At 35.5% G+C, this 24,981-nt stretch overlaps 1 protein-coding gene across 23 annotated transcripts in view; it reads right to left on the bottom strand.

The window, feature by feature from the left end:
* The window catches only part of EMC2 (ER membrane protein complex subunit 2), a 565,050-nt gene that overhangs the window by 487,831 nt on the left and 52,238 nt on the right, over window positions 1-24,981 (bottom strand). For all 23 annotated transcript variants that reach the window (XR_006592742.1, XR_006592755.1, XR_006592744.1 and 20 more), the window contains exons 12-13: window positions 9,651-9,771; window positions 8,492-8,656 (exon numbers count right to left, since the gene is read on the bottom strand). The gene's annotated coding sequence lies outside the window, so the exon portion shown is untranslated. The remainder of the gene's footprint in view (window positions 1-8,491; window positions 8,657-9,650; window positions 9,772-24,981) is intronic.

The raw sequence follows: 24,981 nt of genomic DNA, 5'->3' as shown, positions 1-24,981 counted from the left end.
AGGCTGGATGCCTTCCCAGGGGAATTCTACTAAACATTTAAGGAAAAGTTAATACTTATTCTTTGAAGCTGTTCCAAAAATAGAAATGGAAGAAAACTTCCAAACTCATTATACAAGCCAGCATTACCTTGATTCCAAAACCAGACAAAGACTTCACTAAAAAGGAGAATTACAGACAAATTTCCCTGATGAACATGGATGCAAAAATTCTCATGATACTAGCAAATCTATTCCAACAATACATTAAAAGAATTATTCATCAAGATCAAGTGGGAGTATTTCTGGGCTGCAGTGGTGATTCAGTATCTATAAATCAATCAATATGATACATCACATTTTAATAAAAGAAAGGATAAGAACCATATGATCTTCTCAATAGATGCAGAAAAAGCATTTCACAAAATACAGCATCCTTCTTTATAAAAATCCTCAAGAAAGTAGGGATAGAAAAAACCCTCAACATCATGAAGGCCATATATGAAAGACCCACAGCTAATAATCATCCTAAATGGGGAAAAACTAAGAGCTTTCTCCCTAAGGTCAGGAACATGACAGGGATGTCCACTCTCACCACTGTTGTTCAGCATAGTACTGGAAGTCCTGGCCTCAGTGATCAGAACAAAAAGAAATAAAAGGCATACAAATCAGCAAGAAAGAAGTCAAACTTTCACTCTTCACAGACAACATTATATTCTTTGTGGAATACCCTAAAGACTCCACCAAAAAACTTCTAGAACTGATCCATGAATTCAGCAAAGTCGCAGGATATAAAATCAAAGTATGGAAATCAGTTGCATTGCTATACACCAATAATGAAGCAGCAGAAAGAGAAATCAAGGAATCATGCCCATTTGCAAAGTGCCAAAAACCGTAAGTTACCTAAGGATAAACCTAAACAAAGAGGTAAAAGATCTGTATGCTGAAAACTACAGAAAACTTATGAAAGAAACTGAAAAAGACACAAAGAAATGGAAAATCATTCCATGCTCATTGATTGGAAGAATGCTGCTAAACTGTCAAAACTACCCAAAGCAATCTACGCATTTAATGCAATCCCTATCAAAATAACACAAGCATTCTCCACAGAGCTAGAACAAACAATTCTAAAATTTGTATGAAACCAGAAAAGACCCTGCGTAGCCAAAGTAATGTTGAAAAAGAAAACCAAAGCTGGACGCATCACAATTCTAAACTTCAAGCTGTATTACAAAGCTGTAATTATCAAGACAGTAGGGTACTGGCACAAAAGCAGACACAGAGATCAATGGAGCAAGATAAAGAACCCAGAAATGGATCAACAAATGTATGGCCAACTAATCTTCAACAAAGCAGGAAAGAATATTCATTGACTTTTTAAATTCATAAATGTGTGCTGAATTATACTAAATATTTTTTCTTCATCTATTGAAAAAATACTAGCATTAATACATTCTATATAATTAGTTTTGAAAAAATTATAGTTGTCATCAATTTAATACAGACCCAAATTTCTGTGACCCTACTTTATCTAAAATTGTGGGTTTAGGTGGCATTACTGACTCACATCAGCTTCAACAGGAAGAGACAGACTAAGGGAGAGAAGGAAGGCACAATCTTCTCCTCAGACTCCAAAAGCAGAACCCAATGATTCATATACCACCCATTTTTGGTTTTCATCATTTAATGTCCATGTTACTTTCATTTACCACCATCTTCAAATCATCAGTCCTTCTGTGGATCACCTCTCAGAGTACCATGACCCATTGGATCCTGAATATCCACCAAGGACTTAGACTGACTATATCAAGACCTTTTTGACCTGCAATCAGCATTAGTCATGTACTTGCAAAATCATAGTCTGGGGCCAACTGCAGGCAAAACTCTGTGCTAAGCCCTATGGATACCAGGATAAAATGAGTAAGACATAACACTAACATCATAAAGCACAAGTCTTATGTTAAAGAGAAACCATGTCTCCTTAACTCTACAGAATATGGTTTTGCCTCTTTGAGCTGCTAGAGCCAGCCCTAGAAGGCCCCTCCAATTCCAGTGATCTTTCCTGAGATCTCATTTGGCATGATCTCTCTGCCACGTCTAATGTAGAGCACTTTATTGTTGAAGCTCTCCTTTAACTTTTATTATATTACTGTCTTCTGGTTCTCTTCGGACATCTCTGAATTAGAGAGATGGACTGCTGAGGAGGAAAAAGCATGAGCTTTATTGTAGATCTTGCTTTGAATCATTATTCCACCATTTACTGGGTCACTGTGGGCAAATTATTTCTTTCTGAGCTGCAACTTCCTCATTCTAAATAGGTTAGGATTACTACATGAAATGAGATACAGCATATAAAGTTATTGGTTCAATGGTGATTGCTCTGCAATTGTTATACTTCCTTTGTCTTCATCCTCTATTTTTTCTTCTCCCATCCCCCAAATTTTATTTAATTTTAATTTTTTAAAATTTTATTATTTGAGTATAGTTAACATTCAGTGTTATTTAGTTTCAGATGTACAACACAGTGATTCAACAATTCTATTTAGTTACTTAATGCTCACCATGATAAGTGTAGTCAGCATCTGTCACCATATGTTATTACAACACTATTGATTATATTCTTTATGTTGTACTTTTCATCTCTGTGACTTATTTATTTTATAACTGGAAGTTTGTGCCTCTTAATCTCCTTCACTTACTTTGTCAACCCCCCACCCCTTTCCTTGAGTTTCTTTAGCAACCACCAGTTTGTTCTTTAGAGTATTTATGACACAAATCAAAACCACAATGAGATATCACCTCACAACAGTCAGAATGACTAGTATCAAAAGGACAAGAAATAACAAGTGTCAGCAAGGATGTGGAGAAAAGGGAATCTTTGTGCACTGTTGCTGGAGAATGTAAACTGGTGCAACTACTATGGAAAACAGTATGGAATTTCCTCCAAAGGTTAAAAATAGAAATAGCAGAAGATTGAGTAATGCTACTCCTGGGTATTTATCCATCCCCCAAATTTTAATAAGCCTTCAGTCCCTAACTTTCTGCTCTCCTCTCTCTATATTCTCTCTTTTCCATAAGAATTACATGGAAATCCATGCTTTCCTGTTCAGCCATTTCCCAAATATTCAAGTTTATGATATTAAACATAACGGTGTCCATTTCAGTATCTACTTTTAAAAATGTAAGTAATAATTATTTTTTAAACATCCATCTAAAATTGAACAATTTGAAGAGCCTGGGAGGGCATGTGCTGGAGAATGAATAGTGATTATCAGAAATCAGAGGAAAGTCCTCCAGATATAGTGACTGTCATTTGTTTTATAACTCAGCAGAGCACTGCAGATCATCATGAAGGTAGTACTCATTACTTAGTTTTGAATCATCTATTTTTGGTCCTTTATTACCTAATTTATACTCACAATTAGTCACTGGTTAAAGAAAGATGAGACACAAGAAAGTGCCTGAATACATATTAAGACATACTAATGAATACAAACATGATAAATGTCTTCAAATGATCTCCTTCAGATCTATTCAATCTGTCTGATAGAAATTTTTTCAAAATGCATCAGTATTTCTTGTACCTCAGAAAGCAATGCTAATAAAATAAACTATAATGACTGGTATTTCCAATTTGCCTTTATTTTACCCAGGAATATAAACTACTAACATCTATGACACATTTGTTTGGGTATACTAATAAGTAACAACCTAATTACAAAAATGTTTTGGTAAACCACTTCATTACATGCCAGAGAAAAACTGGAAGATAATTTTCAAAACCCCTAAGTTTAAAAATCATATATTATTGTGAAAATGATCACTCATTCATTAAGGTTAGGAATAATCAGTAGTGCCTACGTCACTACTATGATGTACAACAATCACTACCTACATCAGTAGTGACCGAAGTGTATTTGTCAGAATGGTACTTGTGTGGAATTTTTTAATTTTAAGAATAATGCCTTTATTGTTTTAGGGGGAAAAAAGATGCACATTTGCTTTAGAAAGGTACCTGAGTGGCTCAGTCAGATAAGTGTCTCTTAATTGCGGCTCAGGTCATCATCTCATGGTTCGTGGGACTGAGCCTGGAGTTAGACTCTGGGCTGCCCACCCAGAGCTTACCTAGAATTCTCTCTCTCCCTCTCTCTCTGCCCTTCACCTGGCACACATGCTCTCTCTCTCTCTCTCAAAACAAATAAATAAACTTTAAAAAAATAACAGTGAAAAGTGCCAGGAAGAAACTAAACAAGACCACCAATATTCCATCACCCAAAAATAATCATTGCCAACTTTTATTGAACATCTTTACAAATGTGTACACTATGCAGATGAGTACTTCAGATGGGCAGGCATATATATTTCAGAAAAAAAACAATCATGATTATTTTTAATTTTTTAAATAAATGGAAGGCATTACTGAAAGTCAGGTAAAAGTTTACCTCCACAGAGGATATGGTTACTAAATAAAAGAACTCTCTAAAGGTAAGAAAGAAATTATAAAAAAATCTTTGCCATCACTTTTTGAAGTGTACCTAATCTCCATCTTACCCTAATTTTTATTATATTTTTCTCTTTAGATCATCAAAGCTTACATTTATACTTTGTTCATTTATATTTTATAATAATCATCAGTTGCTTTAGTTCTATATTTTTAAAATAAGAATAAACATTCTACACCACAAGTATTTAAGATTAGATGAGAATTACATAGAAATACCTTATAAATTGTAAAGTGCTAGAAAAAATATTTGTCCTAAAAATTAATACTTCCCATCATTCTTTCTCTGTACTTATGTTTCAAAATTCTCATCCTAGAGAAAAAGGTTTACTCAACTCACTTTACCTCTAGAAAGTTATTCTCTCCTAGCCTGATGCATAAATTGTTGCCCCTACCTCAAATCTAAACTATCATCCAACTTTCAGTATCAAGACCAAGTCTTTCCCCTTCCCCAAGATCTACAGAACTTTCAACCTGCAGGGACGTCTTCATCTAAAGCTGTATAACACTAACATATTATATCACTAGGCAATAAGAATTACTCTTATATTGTCTCACAGGACAGTTATTTGATGTTTATACTAATAGAGTTTTCATTCTTACATGCTGTCTTTCAAACTAAACTGTAAGTGCCTTAAGGGCAAGATCTCAGTATTAGATTTTTGTCTCCACGTGCCTTCTGTTTTATATATACTGGCAAAACCAGTGCTTCCAGAGACCAGGAATATAATTCTGCAACACAGTTGGAAGTATACACAAGATTTTAAGTTAACTTACTAGATATTTAACTAAACTTTGCCTCAGAAATGGCCAGTATTCAAAAAATAAAATGAAATACATAAATTACAATGAAAATAACCTATAAATCTTCAAATTACAATGAATATAAATTGTCAACATTAAGGAGTTAATTATCGGGTTTTTTGCATTAAGAATCACTATTAGAAGGTGCTTCTGTGCTTTTAATATTAAAAAGGTACTTCTTGGGATACCTAAAAATCTTTATGAACATCAAACATCACAGATTTATGTGGTAGATGTAGATGGGTTTACAACAGTGGCTTGTGAGCAAAATGGGTTCTGACTCTAATATATATATGGAAGTTGTTTTTAAAAAGAAATCCCAGATATTAATGAGTTTACTTTTATTTTCTATTCTATTTACCTTATAAAAATTGAGGGAAGAACTTCTTTAATCAGTTCATTTAGATTTTCACTTGTTTTAAGTAAATAAAGGCTTATACAATACTATAAATAATAATGATGATTTTTCTTTGACCAAAATATACAAAAATAAGCATTATTCTACTTACGCTAATTTCCTGTATTAAAATTCTACTCATGTCAGGGCACCTGGGTGGCTCAGTCAGTTGAGCATCTGACTTGTGAATTTGGCTCAGGTCACAATCTCATAGTTTCATGAATTCGAGCCCCACATCAGGCTCTGAGCTGACAGAGTAGAGCCTGCTTTAGATTCACCCTCTCTCTCTGCCCCTCTCTTGCTTGCACTTTCTCTCTAAATAAATAAATAAATAAATAAATAAATAAATAAATAAATAAATAAAATATTTAAAAAGAAAAGTACCATGTCAACTGACAAGATATAATATTTAGTTTTTAACTTTTGGATTTTAGTATTATTATACAAGTTTATTATAATGCAGGTATAGTCAGTTATAGGTAGTGTAATCATGGCACACAACAGAAGTTGCATGTGGTGTTCTTGCAATATATGGGTCCATGTAATAAGAAGCTACTGCTTCACTGCCAAGAAGTCAAGTTTAATTTGCTTTCTTTTTCTCTCCCTTTTCAACTGGCCAAAATACAAGTTCCACTGCAAATGCAACAACCAGCAAACACAGATGCCATCATAAATACCTAATGCTGCCAACCAGGAAACCCCACATTGACAAATAACAGAACTCCCCATAGCAACTGGAAGATGTTCTGGTCAGCAGAAAGTCTGAAAGCTATATTGTAAATAAAATGCAAGCATCCTATATAACTGAAATATAAGTCTGTTTGTTTTTTACCACTGACATTAACTATTTACTATTACTCAATAGGTAATTTCATGGTAACTCATATTCTTAGTGGGTTGAGAAATTTTTATAAACCTTTCATTCTGCAGTTTTTAATACATAACTGCTATCAAGGAGGTCCAGCTGTGCCTTAAGTAAAATTCACCATACTCAGTTAAAAAAAAAAAACAAAAAACTACACTACTAATTAAATTCATCGTCTGATAACTTAATTTGAATGTTAAACTTTAGCAACTGTGTGACACTCTTCACCAACATCAGTTGGCTTGGAGACAAAATATGAAATTGGCAAATATTTATAAGCATCCACTGTGGCAACAATATATGTCAGATGCTATAGGGAAAGGAAATTGAAGACTAGACCTCAACTCTGAAGAAATTTTTCTGACAGTTTGTAGAAATCACTTATATAGGACACTAAAAAATCAAAGCAGTATTTCATCATAAAATATTGTCCTTTGTGAGATCTTGTAAGAAACATCATTTGCTCAACAATTTTCCCAAAGCAAAAATTTCAAGCATTGCATATCAACAGATACAAAACTAGAAAATAGAGTTGAGATAAGATAGAGGTTCATGATCTCCCCAAAGCTTTGGTTTTAAGTCCAAAATATTTTGTGTTGAATTTTATAAAATCTTTCCTCATCATATTCACTATGAAATGTCAGGGCTGAAAAGTGACATCACCAAGATGGCACAGTAGGAGACCCCAGATTCCATCTCCCCACAAAGATCAACAATAGTCAGCTGTCTATGAAAAAAATCAGCTCTGGAAGAGATCAGAAGTTCACTTAAGAAATTGAACAACACAGTAGAAGGAAAAACTTGAGAATAACTACACAAAAAGGAGAGAAAGAAGATCTTCATTTTTTCATCTGATCTTCATCAGATGATGCCAGCCTCATCTCCTCAGGCTGGCACTGCTCCTTGCTACCAGGGAATTCACCAGCTAGAAAAAGTTCCCCTCACTGGGAAAGGGAGAACAGGGTGAGTGATAAGCTTCTGCAGCCTTTCAGGGCACTGCACAAAGAATCCACTTCAGCTTCACCCACCTAGACACGAGCAGAGCTGAAATGGACAGCTATGGCTAGGAACAAGGAAGAAGGGCAGGGGCTAGCAATATCAGCCGCACAGTGGGAGTGACCATGGTTCCTAGTGACCTCCTCTGCAAAGGACCTCAGGAGTTTTTGCAACGAGGAAACCAGCACAGCCACACAGACTCCCTGCAGATTTCACTGGTTTTCACCCCACAGGTTTTCATGTTCACAGAAGCCAGATACCTTAGTTCTTCTCTCCACTTTCCCATTCCCTCCCTACTAGAGCCTGGGACCCACACCAGTACCCTGCTGTGGCCTCTACTGCTGCATGATTCCAAGATGCCAGCCTAGACCACCATGGCTGATCCCCATAACCGTGCAAACACTCAGGGCTAGCTCTTCCAGCTGTGCACCTGCACACCTCCAGCCTGACTCCCATCACCAGCCTCCACTGCAATGTACACACAACAGTCAAGAACCTACAGTCACAGGAGTTCCCTTTGACAGCCAGGGGCCCCACAGCTGCCAGTGCATCCACATTTGTCCTTGGCCTTTGCAGTTTCCCCTGGCCCCGGACACTGTGCATGTGTCTGCAACCAGCCCCTGTCACTACACTAGAGCCTGCAGTTGACCCTCAGAGCCAAATGTGGGTACACCACTAGCTCTAACCACTACCACTATCTGCTCCGGTCCCTAGCCACTAGAGCTGAGAGCGCTGCTGAGGAACCAGAAGCCTTTGCAGCCTTTGTAGATTCCCCACATTGTTCATTAAGAATCACACGGTTGTTATGGGCTCTAGCAGGCTAAGCCATTGAGAAAGCATGCCCCACAGGGCTCAGAGCCACCACACATACCTGCATTTGGTGCCCCAAACCAATAGATCCCACATCACATTCCAGGATGGTCCCCCAACACAGGTGAAGGTCTTTCCTTACCAAAGTCAGTCCATAAAGTCTGGAAGAGGTGACTCCTTCCTCAAACGTACAGACACGTATGCAAGACTACTGGAGTCATGAAGAATCAGGGCAACATGACACCATCAAAGGAACACAGTAAATTTCCCATAAATGATGTCAAAGAAATGAAGATTCAGGAATTGCCTGGTAAAGATCAAAATAATTGTTACAAAGATGCTCAGAAAGCTACAAAAGAATATAGACAATTAATAAAATAACATAAAAACAAAATGATAAATTTTAACAAAGAGATAGAAAATATAAAAAATAATCAAAGAGAAATTTTGAAAATGTAGAATACAATGACTGCACTGAGGAAGTCAGTAAGAGCTTCAACAGAAAACTGTTGAACTGTAACAACCTAGCAAATGAAATAAACAGTGAGCTCAAAGACAGATCATTTGAAATTATCCAGTCATATAAGGAAAAAGAATGAAAAAGAATGAAGAAAGCCTACAAGATTATGAAACACCATTAAGAGAAACAATTTATGCACCAATGAAGTCCCAGAAGGAGAAAAGAGGGAGAAAGGGGTAGAATGCTTATGTAAAGAAATAATGTCTGAGAACTTCCTAAACCTGGAGACAGATTAGACATCAAAATCATGAATCTAATAGGTCACCCCAAATTTCAATCTAAAATAATTCTCTCAATACACCTCCAAATCAAATATATCTAAAATCAATCTAAAACAATCCTCTCAATACACATCCAAATCAAATATATCTAAAATCAAAGACAAAGAGGGGCTCCTGGGTGGCTCAGTCAGTTGAGTGTCCTTCTCCAGCTCAGGTCATGATCTCCCAATTCGTGGGTTCGAGCTCTGCGTTGGGCTCTCTGCTGATGCCACAGAGCCTGGAGCCTGCTTTGGATTCTGTGTCTCCCTCTCCTTCTACCCCTCCTTCACTCACAATCTGTCTGTCTCTCTCTCTCAAAAATAAATAAATATTAAAAAAAAATTTTAATCAATGACAAAGAGAATTTTAAAGGCATAGGAGGAAAGAAATTTCCCTCATGCAAGGGAATCCCTACTAGGTTATCAGTGGTTTTCTCATCAGAGACCTTGCAGACCAGGTGAGAGTGAGAAGACATATTCAAAGTGCTAAAAGGTAAAAACTGCCAGCCAAGAATACTTTACCTGGTAAAGTTGTCCTTCAGAAATGAAGGCTAAATAAACACCTTTCCCAACAAACAAAAGCTTCAGGGATTCATCACCACCAAAACTGCCTTCTATGAAAAGCTGAAAGGAGTTCTTCAAGCTGAAACAAAAGGACACTAGTAAGTAATATGAAAACACACAAAAATATATAATAAATTGGTAAAAGTAAATGCATAGCCAGATTCAAAATACTCTAATACTGGAATATGATGGTGTAGTTAACAACTTAAAAATATGATAAAGGTTAAAGAAAAAAGTATTAAATATAGCGACAGGTACAAAAACTTGTTAATAAACAATACAAAAATATGTAAATTGTGACATGAAAATACATGTGAGAGGAAGGAGGGAAAGTGTGCAGTTTTTACATACAAGCTAAGTTAAGTTGCTATCAGCTTAACATTGACTATTAAATCTATACGATGCTTTATGTAAGCCCCAGGATAAGCACAAAACAGAAACCTACAGTAGACACATACAACATAAAAAGAAGGGAATCAAAGTACACCAGTGCAGAAAAGCATCAATTCACAAAGGAAGATAACAAGAGAAGAAACAAAGGAACTACAAAGAGCCAAAAAAAAAAAAATTTAATTTAATTTAAAAAGATGGCAATAGTAAGTCATTATCTATCTATAATTTCTTTAAATGTAAATGAATTAAATTCTCCAATCAAAAGGCACAGGGTAGATAAATGAATTAATTAAATAAATAAATAAATAAATAAATAAATAAATAAATAAATAAATAAATAATTTTAAAAAGACCCAACTGTATGATTCCTACAAGAGACACAATTCAACTTCAAGGACACACAGAAACTCAAAGTGAAAGGATAAGAAAAGATAATTTCATGCAAAAGGAACCCCAAAAAGAGCAGGGATAGCTTTAAAATCAAAACAGACTTTAAATCAAAATATGTAACAGGAAACCAAGAAGGTTATTATGTAATGATAAAAGGGTTCATTCATCAAGAATATATAACAATTATAAATATATATGTACCCTACATCAGCGCACCTAAATATAAGCAAATACTAACAGATCTGAAAGGAATAATAAATAAGAATACAATAATAGGGGACTTCAATATCCCACTTCCAACAACGGGTAGATCATGCAGACAAAATATTAATAAGAAAACAGTGAACTTAAATTGTACTTTAGACCAAACAAACATAACAGAAATATACAGAACATTCCATCCAACAATATCAGAATACATGTTATTTTTCAAGTGCACATGGAACATTCTCCAGGATAGATCTATAGGTTAGGTCACAAAACAAATCTCAGAAAATTTAAAAGACTGAAATCATACCAAGAAGCCTTTCCAAACACAGTTAAATGAAACTAGAAGTAACAGAAAAAAAGGCTGGAAAATTCACAAATACATGAAAATTAAACACACTACTGAAAAACCAATGGGTCAAAGATAAAATCAAGGAGAAACTAGAAAATATCTTCAAACAAATGATATTGGAAACACGTATCAAAATGTATGGGATACAGCAAAAGCAATGCTAAGAGGAAATTTTATAGCAATAAGTGCTTAAATTAAAGAGAAATATCTCAAATAAATAGCTTAACTTTACACCTTAAGGAACTAGAGAAAGTTAGAATAAACTAAGCCCAAAGTTAGCAGAAGTGAGAAGATAGCAAAGATCGGTACAGAAATGGAAGATCAATAGAGAAATGGAATAGAGAATAGAAAATAGAAATAGAGAAATGAAATAGAGAACAAAAATAATTTTAAAAATCAACAAAATTAAGAGTAGGTTTTGTGAAAAAATAAACAAAATTCACAAACCTGTAGGTAAGCTTACCAAGAAAAAGTGGGGAGGACTCAAATAAATAAAATCATAAATGAAAGAAGAGACATTACAACTGATACCAGAGAAATATAAAGAAGCATAAGAGACCACCATCGACAATCACATACCAACAAATGGGACAACCTAGAAGAAATGAATAAATTCCTAGAACTACACAACCTACCAAAACTGAATCATGACTGGAAAATAGGAACAGATCAATTACTAGTAAAGAGACTGATTCAGTAATCCAAAACCTTCCAACACAAAGAAAAGTCCAGGACCAGATGGCTTCACTGATGAATTCTATAAAACATTTAAATAATTAATCCTGACCTTCTTAAACTCTTCCAAAAATTTGAAGGCGAGAGGACATTCCCAAACTTATTTTACAAGGCCAGCATTACTTTGATATCAAAGCCAGATAAGGACACCACAAGACAAGAAAACTACAGGCCAATATCTCTGATGAATATACATGCAGAAATTCTTAACAAAATATTAGCAACTGAATTAAAAAACGTATTAAAAGGACTATACAGGAAGGAGGGGCCAACATGGTGAAGTAGGGGGATCCAAAGTTCCCTTTTCTCTCAAACAAAGCAGCATTGAAGCTAAAGGACTTTGAATTCCGAAAGTCCAGGAGACAAAGAGACAGTCACTTCCAGGGCCCCACCAGGACAACCTGATGAGCCATACGTGTGTGACTGCCAACTGGGAGAGATAAAATAAATGGAGGGAAAGGATCCCCTTCTGCAGAGAGACAAAGGGAAGGGAAAGAGAGGGTGGGGAAGCATAGGACTGTATCTGGACACGAGAAAAACCTCAGACCAGGAGGGAGAAAGATCCAATCTCTAACTGAGGGGCTTTCTCAGGACTGGAGCCAGCTGCCCGGATCGCACACCTGGGGAGGAGGGAGCCAGTCCAGGGCTCTGTGGCTAGGTCAGGGGCACAGTTTGCAATAGGAGAAAGCAATCACCTCCCTGGAGTGCTGTGGGGCAGGACAAAGCCAGCCTGTGCCTGCCAGCCAGGAACCACATATGGGGTTGCACAGAGTGGCGCTTCCCCAGTACTGGGGTGTACACAGTGAGAGTTTAAGTCCCAGCCAAGCACCAGGGCATGGGAGTCCATGGAGCAGGACAAACCACCTCATTTGAGCCCATGGCACAGTGAGGATGGCTCCAATAGAGTTGTTTGGGACACCTGGCCCATGGAGTAGAGGCTGGGGTGTCGCCATTTTTCTCCCCACAACCACCAAGGTGGGGCTTCAGGGATCTGACCTCAGGGCCCACAGTGAAAGCTGGACCCACCCACACCAAACCCCACCCCTCCACACATGGTAACTGTGTATCAACAGGAGCTTGATTGACAATGAGGAACCAGACAGCCCCTTCTCCAGACCAGTGCTGTTGCATTGCCTGGTTTCATTCTTGGACAATTCTTATTATATATTCTTCCTTACTTTTCTCCTTCTTATCTCTTCCCTCCTCCAGTCTGGTTACTCTGGTTGTTGGTTTGTTTAAGCAGACATATTTAATCCATTCTCTTGATACATGATCCCCACCTCCTTCTTTATTCTCCTTTCCCTCTCTCTAGATTAAGCCATATAGATTCTCTGTCTGGAAAATATTATTTTCTTTTCTTTTCTTTTTCCCCACCTCCTTCTTTATTTTCCTTTCTCTCTCTCTCTGGATTAAGCAGTATAGTTTCTCTGTTTGGTCACTTTTTATATTTTCTTTTTCCCCCACCCCTGTCATTTCTCTCTTTGTATGGGATAGGGCTTCTTCCATCAGCACTGCCTCCACCCTGTTGTTTAACTGTAACTGCTGTTTCTGGTTTTTTGTTTTTGGGGTTTTTTTTGCATGTTTTTGTTTTCTGTTTGTTTTTTGTTTGTTTGTTTGTTTTCCTTTCCAGGGCTACTTCAGTGCACACCTAGTGGAGGGTTCAAAACATCACTACGAGTAGGGAGATAAAGTAACCAAAGTCACAACAACAGAGAGCAAGTAACACTCCAGAAAGTACCTCCTGAAGGGCCAGGCCCTGGACAATGTATGACCCCTCTTTAACATAGTAGTGCTTATCGGTGCAGGGCACGTAACAAGCTTTGAAAACACATAAAGGACAGAAAACTAGCCAAAATGATGAAACGGAAGAATTCTCAAAAGAAATTCCAGGAAGAAATGACAGCTAAAGAATTGCTCAAAACAGATACGAACGATATAACTGAACATAAGTTTAGAATAATGGTCATAGGATTAATTGCTGGACTTAAAAAAAAGCATAGAAGACAGCAGAGAATCTATTGCTGCAGAGATCAAGGAACTAAAACATAGTCATGATGAATTTAAAAATGCTGTAAATGAGGTGCAAATAAACTAGAGGCGGTAACAGCCAGAATTGAAGAGACAGAGGGGAGAATAGGTGAAATAGAAGATAAAATTATGGAAAAAGATGAAGCAGAGAAAAAGAGAGCTAAAAAACTTCTGGATCACAAGAGGAGAATTAGAGAATTAAAAGACTCAATGAAACAATAATAACCATATCATAGGAGTTCAAGAAGAAGGAGAGAAAGGGGCCGAAGGTGTGCTTAAACAAATTATAGCTGAGAAATTCTCCAATCTGGGGAAAGAAACAGACATTGAAATCCAGGAGATACAGGGAACTCCCTTCAGATGTAACTTGAATTGATCTTCTCCGTGGCATATTGTAGTGAAACCGGCAAAATACAAAGATAGAGAATTGTGAAAACAGCTAGGGATAAACAGGCCTTAACCTACAAGGGTAGACACATAAGGGTAGTACCAGACCTATCTCCTGAAACTTGGCAGGCCAGAACGGTGTGGCAGGAAATTTTCAATGTGATGAATAGGATCACAAATGTGCACCCAAGAATCCTTTATCCAGCAAGCCTGTCATTCAGAATAGAAGAAGAAATAAAGGTTTTTCCCAAATAAACAAAAACTGAAGGAATTCATCACCACTAAACCAGCCCTACGAGAGATCCTAAGGGGTACTCTGTGAGTGTTGCAAAGACCACAAAGGACCAGCGACATCACTACAAGCATGAAAACTACAGATAGCACAATGACTCTAAACCCATATGTTTCAATACACATAGACCAATGGAATAGAATAGAGAACCTGGAATTGGACCCACAAATGTCTGGCCAACTAATCTGACAAAGCAGGAAGGAGCATCCAATGGAAAAAAGACAGTCTCTTTAACAAATGGTGCTGGGAGAACTGGACAGCAACATGCAAAAGAATGAAACTAGACCACCTTCTTATACCATACACAAATAAACTCAAAATGGACGAAAGACCTAAATGTGAGGCAAGAAACCATCAAAACCCTAGAGGAGAAAGCAGGCAACAACCTCTTTGACCTCAGCTGTAGTAATTTCTTACTTGACACATCTCCAACAGCAAGGGAATTAAAAGCAAAAATGAACTATTGAGACCTCATCAAGATAAAAAGCTTCTGCACTCCAAAGGAAGCAATCAACAAAACTAAAAGGCAACTGACGTAACGGGAAAAGATATTTGCAAATGACATATCAGATAAAGGCTAGTATCTAAAATCTATAAAGAACTTACCAAACTCAACACCCAAAAAACAAATAATCCAGTGAAGAAATGGGCAGAAGACACGAACAGACACTTTTCCAAAAAAGACATCCACATGAAAAGATGCTCAATGTCACTCATCATCAGGGAAATACAAACCAAAGCCACACTCAAATACCACATCACGCCAGTCACAGTGGCTGAAATGAACAAATCGGGAGACTATAAATGCTGGCAAGGATGTGGAGAAATGGGAACCCTCTTGCACTGTTGGTGGGAATGCAAACTGGTGCAGCCACTCTAGAAAACAGTGTGGAGGTTCCTCAAAATATTAAAAATAGAACTACCCTATGACCCAGCAATAGCACTACTAGGAATTTACCCAAGGGATACAGGAATGCTGATGCATAGGGGCACTTGTACCCCAATGTTTATAGCAGCACTTTCAACAATAGCCAAATAATGGAAAGAGCCTAAATGTCCACCAACTGTTGAATGCATAAAGAAGATGTGGTTTATATATACAATGGAATACTACTTGGCAATGAGAAAGAATGAAATCTGGCCATTTACAGCAATGTGGATGGAACTGGAGGGTATTATGCTGAGTGAAATAAGTCAGTCAGAGAAGGACAAATATCATATGTTTTCACTCATATGTGGATCTTGAGAAACTTAAAAGAAGACCATGGGGGAAGGGAAGGGGGAAAAATAGTTACAAATAGAGAGGGAGGGAGGCAAACCACAAGAGACTTAAATACAGAAAACAAACTGAGGGTGGACGGGGGTGGGGGAGAGGGGAAAATGGGTGACAGGCACTTGTTGGAATGAGCACTGGGTGTTGTATGCAAGCCAATTTGACAACAAATTGTATTCATTTAAAAAAAACGTTCACTCATTAAAAAAAAAAAAGGACCATACATCATTCTCAAGTGGGATTTATCCCAAAAATGCAAAGATGGTTAAATGCAAATCAATCAATGTAATAAACCAGATTAGTGTAATATAGGATAAAAATTACATGATCATCTTAATAGGCACATAAAAAAGCAATGAACAATTCAAAATTCTTTCATGATGAAAACTGTCAACAATCCAGGTAAAGAAGGAAATATGTCACACAATAAAGGCCATATTTGACAAACACATAGCTAACATCACACTCAGCAATGAAAGACTGAAAATTTTCCCACTAAAATCAGAAACAAGACAAGGGTGCCCACTCTTACCACTCCTATTCAACATAGTGCTCTAAGTCCTAGCTAGAGCAATAGACAACAAAAAAATAAAATAAAATAAAAGGTATCCAAGTCAAAATGGAGTAAGTAAAATTACCTTTGTTTGCTGATGATACAATCTTATATTTAGAAAAATTGTAAAGACTCCACCAAAAAAACTGATTGAACTAATAAATGAATTCAACCAAGTTTTAGCACACAAAATCAACATATAAAAATCAGTTGCATTTCTATGCACTAACAATGAACTACTGGAAAAAGAAACAAAGAAAACAATCTCCTTTAAACTAGCCCAAAAATGATAAAATATTTAGGAATAATCAAGGAAGTGAGGGATCTATATACCAAAAATTATAAGACAATGATGAAAAAAAACTGAAAATGAAAGTAAATGGGAGATAGTCCATGTTCACATATCAGAAGAGTTAATATTATTAAAATGTCTATACTACCCAAAATGATCTATAGATTCAATGTAATCTCTACCAAAATTCCAATGGAATTTTTCACAGAAACAAAAAAGTTCTAAAATTCATATGGAAACACAAAAGGCCCTGATTAGCCAAAGCAATCTTGAGAAACAACAAAGCTAGAGGCATCACACTTCCTGATTTCAAACTATATTACAAGGCTATAGTAATCAAAATAATATGGGACTGGCATAAAAACAGACTAATAAATCAGAAAGACCAATAAATCAGAATAGAAAGCCCAGAAACAAATCTACATATATGGTCAACTAATATTTGACAAGAAACCAAGAATACTCAATGGGGAAGATAGTGTCTTCAAATAAATAGGACTCAGAAAACTGCAAAAGAAGGAAATTGGATTCATATATTATACCCCTCACAAAAAAATAACTTGAAATGGATTAATGCTTTACACATAAGATCTAAAACCATTAAACTCCTAGAAAAAAAATAGGGAAAAGTCTTCTTGGCATCAGTGTTGGCAATGATTTTCTGGATATGACATCAAAGGGACAAGTAACACAAGCAAAAAATCAACAATGAGACTACATCAAACTAATAAGCTTCTACACAGCAAAATAACAAAATAAAAAGGCAACCTAAGAGATGGGAGAATGTATTTGCAAACCATACATGATAAGGGGTTAATATCCAAATTACACAAGGAACACATACAACTCAATAGCAAAAAAATACAATTTAAGAAATGGGCAAAGAATCTGAATTTTTCTAAAGACATATAAATGGCCACCAAGTACATGAAAAGGTGCTCGGTATCACTAATCATCAAGGAAATGCAAATCAAAACCACAATGAGATACCACTTCACCTGGCAGAAATGCTATCATCAAGATACTAGAAATGATAAATGATGGAGATGATGTGGCAAAACAGGAACCTGGTGCACTATTAGTGGAAATGTAAATTGGTACAGCCTCTATGGAAAACAATACAGAGGTTTCTTTTTTTTTTTTTTTTATGTTTTTTAATGTTTATTTATTTTAGAGAGAGAGACAGAGCACGAGCCGGGGAGGGGCAGAGAGAGAGACAGACAGAGAAACAGAATCCAAAGTAGGTTCCAGGCTCTGAGCTGTCAGCACAGACCCCAACATGGGGCTCGGGTCCACGAGCTGTGAGATCATGACCTGAGTCCAAGTCAGATGCTTAACCGACTGGGCCACCCAGGCACCCCTAGAGGTTTCTTTAAAATAGAACTACCATATGATCCAGCAATCCCACTTCTGGGTATATATCCAAAGGAAATGAAATTACTATCTTAAAGAGATATCTGCACTCCCATATTCAGTGCGACATTATTCATAATAGCCAAGACATGGAAAGAACCTAAGTGTCCACCGATGGATGAATGGATAAAGAAAATGTGGTGTGTATACAGAATTTGGCTATAAATAAGGAGCAGATGCTGCCTTTTGTGACAATATAGATGGATCATAAGGGTACTATGCTAACTGAAATAAGTCAGAGAAAGACAAATGCTGTATGATCTCACTTATATGTGGAATCTAAAAATGTCAAACTCACAGAAACAGAGAGTATATTGATAATTACCAGGGCTGGAGGTTGGGGGAAAAGGGGAAATATTGGTCAAAGGGCACAAACTTTCAATTCTAAGATGAATAAGTTCTAAGGATCTCACATATGGCATGGTTATTCTAGTTAACAATATGTATTGTATACTTGAAAGTTGCTAGAATAAATCTTTTCTTCATAACAACAACAAAATGGTAATGACATGAGGTGAAAGATGTGGTAATTAACCTTATTATGGTAAGCATTTTGCAATATATACATGTTTTTCAAATCACTACATTGTACACCTTAAATTTACACAATGTTATGTCACTTAATTTCAATAAAGCTGTAGAAAAAAGAAAAAGTAATGCTTTTTAACATTGCCTAGTTGAAGAGACCTATAGACCTCAACATCTTACACAGTGTTTTATCAGTAAAGATATTGAGGTCTATAAATAAATTTTAAAACTTATTTTTATATGCTTCATGTCCCACCTGAAAAATTTAAGAGGCCAAATAAAAGGCTTTTTTCATTTATATTTTACTAGCATTTGAAAAACTTTACCTACTTGTATGTTCAGACCTCTAGCATCAAAGCTTACTCAATGGCTAGGTCTGCTACAATTATATTTAAAAATTTATTGAACACACCAAGATTAATGGTTGCTGTTTGTGTGTGTGTATAACTCATTATTTCTAATATCTCTCCAACATTTCCATAATTGTTTTGGTTGGTATTAACATCTCAAAATCAGCCTTAATGTCATTATGAGTTCAGGTTTTAAAAACTGTACTTCCTGAACTTGATTTGTTATCCAGTTCAAGACGGCTAATTAGGTAAATTGCTTAATTTGGAACTATTAACAAAAACGTTAAGAAAGTTGCATTTAAAAATGAAGGAGATGAAAAAATCCACAATTATAATATCTAGTTTGATTTTGATTAAAACATCCCTACTTTCTGGGGTTTAAAATAACATTAAGTCACCCCTACAGTTTTTATACTTTAAGAATTATAAAATTTACTCTAGGTGGCGTACTTCTATCAGCTTCTAGGAGGAAAAAAATATACACCGTAATTGAAAAGCAAGCTGTTTCATTTCTGACCAGTGACTGTTAAGAATATGAATTCCAATATTAGCTCACGAACATTTGAGATCTGTTAATAGAAAATTAAATGCAAATTTAAAGTTATTAAGCTAAATTAGGATATAATTATTAACACAAAATATACCATTATGATTCTCATTAGACTAGTAAATACTTCTTTGTGGGAAAATCTTTATTTAGAGAAATCTCATCATATATACCATGCTATTTGAAGTTCTTTGTAGCAAGACAATTTGTATAGCCTTTCTTCGATGATTTATTATTTTAATATTTTATTTTCAGACCGAGAGAGAGTATGAAGGGAGGAGGGACAGAGAGAGAAACACAGAATCCAAAGCAAGCTCCAGGCTCTGAGCTGTTAGCACAGAGCCCAATGCGGGGTTCAAACCCACAAACTGCAAGATCATGACCTGAGCTGAAATCAAATGCTCAACTGACTGAGCCACCCAGGTGCCCCTGCTTTTCTTCAGTGATTTTTATCTGAAAACTTCCAACTTTGATTCCCTTCACAAGAATTATGGTCATTTATCCCAGTATTTTTGTTGTTCAGATTGGAAGTGGGGGATTACACTGGGGAATTAGCAACCAATGGACTGTGTTGTCTCTGGTTCTCTCTGGCATACTAAGTATGACACATAAAACATACAGTGAAATTGGATCCAGAATCAGTTGTCATTAGAGTCCAATTCTTGAAACTAGTGGCTATAGTTACCAATCTGGAGAGCTTCAAACTGATTTCAAATTGATATGTTATAGTACACATTGTTACCTAGATTTTTAAAGAACATACTTTTTGAAAAATCTTAACTTCTTTGGTCATTCATCTGATACAATCACATATTCAAGTAATTGTTACCCATGTTTTCACGTAATAGTTGCCTATAAAAGAACCGAACTCACACAAGATTTCTTAGTAGGTTCCCTTTCAAGTTAGTTAAGCATAAGCTCAGATTTCTTCAAAGCTAGTGTCCATTCTCTACTTGGAAAAGTTCAGTATTGGACTTCTGCAAGTAGATGTTTCCCTATCAGTAATTTATTTGCCAAATTACTGTTTCCAAGTTGTTTTGATGGCAACAGTTTGTTGAGGTAGAGGAAATCTTCCAGGACCTAAAGACCTGAAAATGAGTTGTGTTATTATGCTTGTTTTCTTATACAGTAGACATGCAATTGACCCAATTGGAATTCACTCATTTGTGGCTGAAATGGTTTGCTGTGATACAGTTCTAATTTAACTTTTTTAAGCATCAAAGTCTAATTATTAATCAGATTTTCATATTAAGAGACAATGAATGCAGAAAAGAGAACTTAGTATTATTCTTGCTTTCTACTATGATCACTATAATACAAGGTCATGGTCTACACACCCATTATGGTTATTATAATTGAGTGCAAAAAGAAATATAAATATACATATATACAGAGAAAGAAAGAGGCGTATATATGAACATCTCTGTGTGTAGATACATAGAATTTCTTTTTAAAGAACACTGACCCACTTCTATCACCTTTCTCTCAAAAAAATGTTTTTAAGCTATTGAATGCAACTAATATAAATCAAACAAATAGCAGTATTTCTACAAATATACTAGTTTTAAAATTACAAAAAGAAAAATATTCCATTCAATATATAAAACAAACATGTATACCTCAGTTCTTTGTTTTGACAGGGAAAATAGGGTAGCAAAAAAATGAAATGGGAAAAAGAAGGGAGGGCGATGGGAAGCAGAAAAGAGGATAACACTAACAGCACTATACACAAATATAATGAAAGAAACAAAGAAAATAATACAAATCTCCGCAGAACCACATGCTTCTTCCAGTCTTCCAAATAACCAAGTCAACTGTAGAAAAATGGTTTTCAACTATTAGTGGGCTCCAGGAATACCTGATGGGTGTGTTAAAACACAAATTGCTGCACTGTATCTTGAGTTCCTCATTTACTAGACAATTTGCATTTCTAACAAGTTAAAAACTGACCATACTTTAAAAACCATTAACTAAAACCTCAAAAGCCTATTTATCACTCCTGGTCATTTGCAATATCCTTACTTACAGTTGGAGAATTTCTATAGCTTGCTGAAAATGGCTCCAGTTTATATTGCTAAGCATTGTTTTATTCCATTACTTATATGGTGTGTGTGTGTGTATACACACACACACACACACACACACACATATATAAAATCTCATTGGCAGCCTTATAATATTGTTTGTATGATATGCGATTAGAGTTTTGAGGTTATAATTTATTTTACCAGAAAACAAAGTGAAGCCAAACTACTTCTGGAAGCACAATTTGTTAAATAAATTGTATCATGATGTACATAGTATTTTTCTTTCGAATTAAAAGAAATATGTACTATGTGCAGGTTATCATGCTAGAACCTGGAATGAAGAGTGAACAAAAATAGACATGGTCTCTGACCTCCTGTAATTAAAGAATCTACTAAGGGAGACAATTATCCGAAAATATAATTAAGGTGAGTAATGCTCCAAATGAAAGATATATGATAAAATAAAAGTATACAACAAACTGTTTTTTCCAGAGTAGCTAAACATTTGACATTTCCAAGTTGCTCCACATTTAATCATCAGTACATAAAATTATGTTTTTAGCCATTTTAATAAGTGCTAGTGGTATGTCATTATAGCTTCAATTTGCACTTCCCTATTAACAGCAAATGATGTTGAACATCTTTTCATATGCATATTTGCCATGCCCACAGCCTCTTTAAGTGTCTGTTCTTTTGCCCATTTTTTTTTACTATTGAATTCTGAAGTTCTTTATATATTCTGAACAAATGTTATTAATTGAATAGATGATTGCAAGTGTTTTCTGTCTATGGCTTGCCTTTTCATCTTAACAGGGTAGTTTTCAGAACAAGTTTTTATTTTTGACAAAGTTCAATTTATTAATTACATATATATAATATATATATATATACACACACATATATAAATATAAATATAAATATAAATAAATATATATATATATATATATATATATATATATATATACACACACACACACATATATATATATATTATATATATTGCACCTTGGCTGTCACTTGAAGAATTTTGGCCTAACCTGCAGTCAAAGCAATTTCTTCCTGTTTTTTGTTTTTTTTCCTAAAATCTTTGTATTTTTACCTGTTACATCTAGATCCATAACCCATTTTGGGTTAATTTTTTTATAAGGTGGGAGGTCTAGGTTGAGGGCCTTTTTTGCTATGATTGACTAATTTTTTTCAACATTATTTGTTGAATATTCAATTGTCCCAGACCAATTCCTCCATTGAATTGCTTATGTACCTCTCTCAAAAATTAGTTTGCCATATTGGTGTGGGTCTATTCTGTTCCACTGCTCTATCACTCTGACAAAACCACACAGCAATTATGTAACAATAACACACTATTTTTTATATAATTTATTTGAGAGAGAGAACACACAGGAGTGTGAGCAGGGGGAGGGGCAGAGAAAGAGGAAAAGAAAGAATCCCAAGCAGGGTCCACACTGTCAATCCAGAGCCCAACACAGGGCTCAAACCCATGAACCATGAGATAATGACCTAAGCCAAAATCAAGAGTCAGATGCTTAACAGACTGAGCTACCCAGGTGCCCCAATACCACACTATTTTGATTACTCTAGCTACATATGTCAATATCTGGTAGTCTGATTCCTCCAACTTTATTTTCATTTGCAAAGTTTAGACTATTCTAGTTCCTTTGCTTTTTTCATATAAATTTTATAATGTACTATCAAAAACAATCTGTCTGGGAGTTTGATAGAAATTGTACTAAACAAACAAACAAAAAAAGGAACTGTACTAAACCTATAGACCATTTGGTGGACAATTAACATCTTTACTGTCTTCCAATCCATGAATATGGTATGTCTCTCCATTTATTTAGGTCTCCTTTGATTTCTTCCATTAGCATTTGTAGTTCTCAGCAAACATATCCTGTGTACATTTTTAAAACTTGTACTTAATATTTTTGAGCAATTGTAAATAATACTGTGTTTACTGCTAACATACAGAAATATAATCGATTTCTGTTGACCTTGTATTCTATGATCTTGTAAAACTCAATTAGTTTCAGGATGTTTTTGGTGATTTCCTGGCATTTTCTACGTAGACCATCAGATTACCTGTAAATACAGACAGCTTTACTTCTTCCTTCCCAATCTGTATGCCTTTTATTCACTTTTCTTATTCTACTGCACCAGCAAAGATACCAAGTACTATGTCAAAAAGAAGTGATGAGAGTACACATCCTTGCCTCATTCCCAATCTTAGGAAAATGGCATTTATTCTTTCACCAAGTATAATGCTAGGTGTAGGGCTTTAGTTGTTTTTTTTTTTATCAGATTGAGGAAGTTTCCTTCCATTGCTGAACTTTTTTTCATCATAAATGGGTGAATTTGGACAAATTTTTTTTTATAACAACTGATATGATCATGTAGTTTTCCTTATTTTCTTCTTTATACAATGGATTACACTGACTAAATTTCAAATATTGAAGCAGGCTTGCATATCTGGAATAAATTCCACTTGGTTGTGGAAACAATTCAGATGTCTTTCCACAGTGAATGGGTTACCAGGCGGGGATAAAACCATACAATGGAATACTATTTAGCAATAAAAAGGAACAAACTATTGATACAGCAACAACACTTACAGATCTAAAGGGTAAGATGCTGAGTGTAAAGTCAAAAAACCTGGTCAGACTTCAAAAGGTTACAAGTTGTATGATTCCACTGATATAACATCCTTAAACCTACATTACAGTGCCAAAAAAAAAAAAAAAAAATCAGTGGATGCCAGTCATTAGGGTTAGATGAAGGTATAACTATTAAGGATCAGCAAGAGACTTTCTTTGTGATGTTAAGTTCCATATCCTTTGTGTGGTAATAATAACATGATTCACAAATATAACATTTTATAAACAGAAGAAAAAGAGCTTGTAAATATTGTGAAATCCAAATAAGGTCAGTATCTGAGTTAATTGTGTTGCTGCATGCTGCAGGGTCAATTTTCTGGTTTGATAATATACTGCAGTTAAGATAATAGGAAGAAGCTGGTACATGGGAACTCCCATATATTTTTGTAACTTCTTGTGAGTCAAAGTATTATAAAATAAAACATTATTTAAAAAAAAAAAAACAGGTAGAAAAAAAAAGAAAAAGAGGGACATACCCCTTGAAAGAGGAGTCAAGGAAGGCTTTGTTCTATACAGAGGGAACAAGTATCAAGTGTGTGGAAAAAGAAAGCATTAACAACTCCATGGAATTTAAATGTGGCTAAATTGAGAAATCTAGCTTTCTGACTACCATTGTAGTTCAGAGTCAGGTGATGGTGGCGACAATGAAAATGGAGAAGAACTGACATGAAATGTATAAAGCAGCATAAAATAAATGGAACACGGTTATGGTTTAAAAGACAGAAAATATCCATCAGATTGGGTGATACAGAACTAACCTATTTCAAAGGAAATGGTGGGGGGTGGGGAATGTCAGACTGGAGCAATTTAAAGAATGGGGTGGCAGGGGGACAGATACAAGTTTAGAAAA

Source organism: Felis catus, chromosome F2, assembly GCF_018350175.1.
Source record: "Felis catus isolate Fca126 chromosome F2, F.catus_Fca126_mat1.0, whole genome shotgun sequence".
NCBI lineage: Eukaryota > Metazoa > Chordata > Mammalia > Carnivora > Felidae > Felis > Felis catus.
This window is presented reverse-complemented; position numbering and strand designations above follow the sequence as displayed.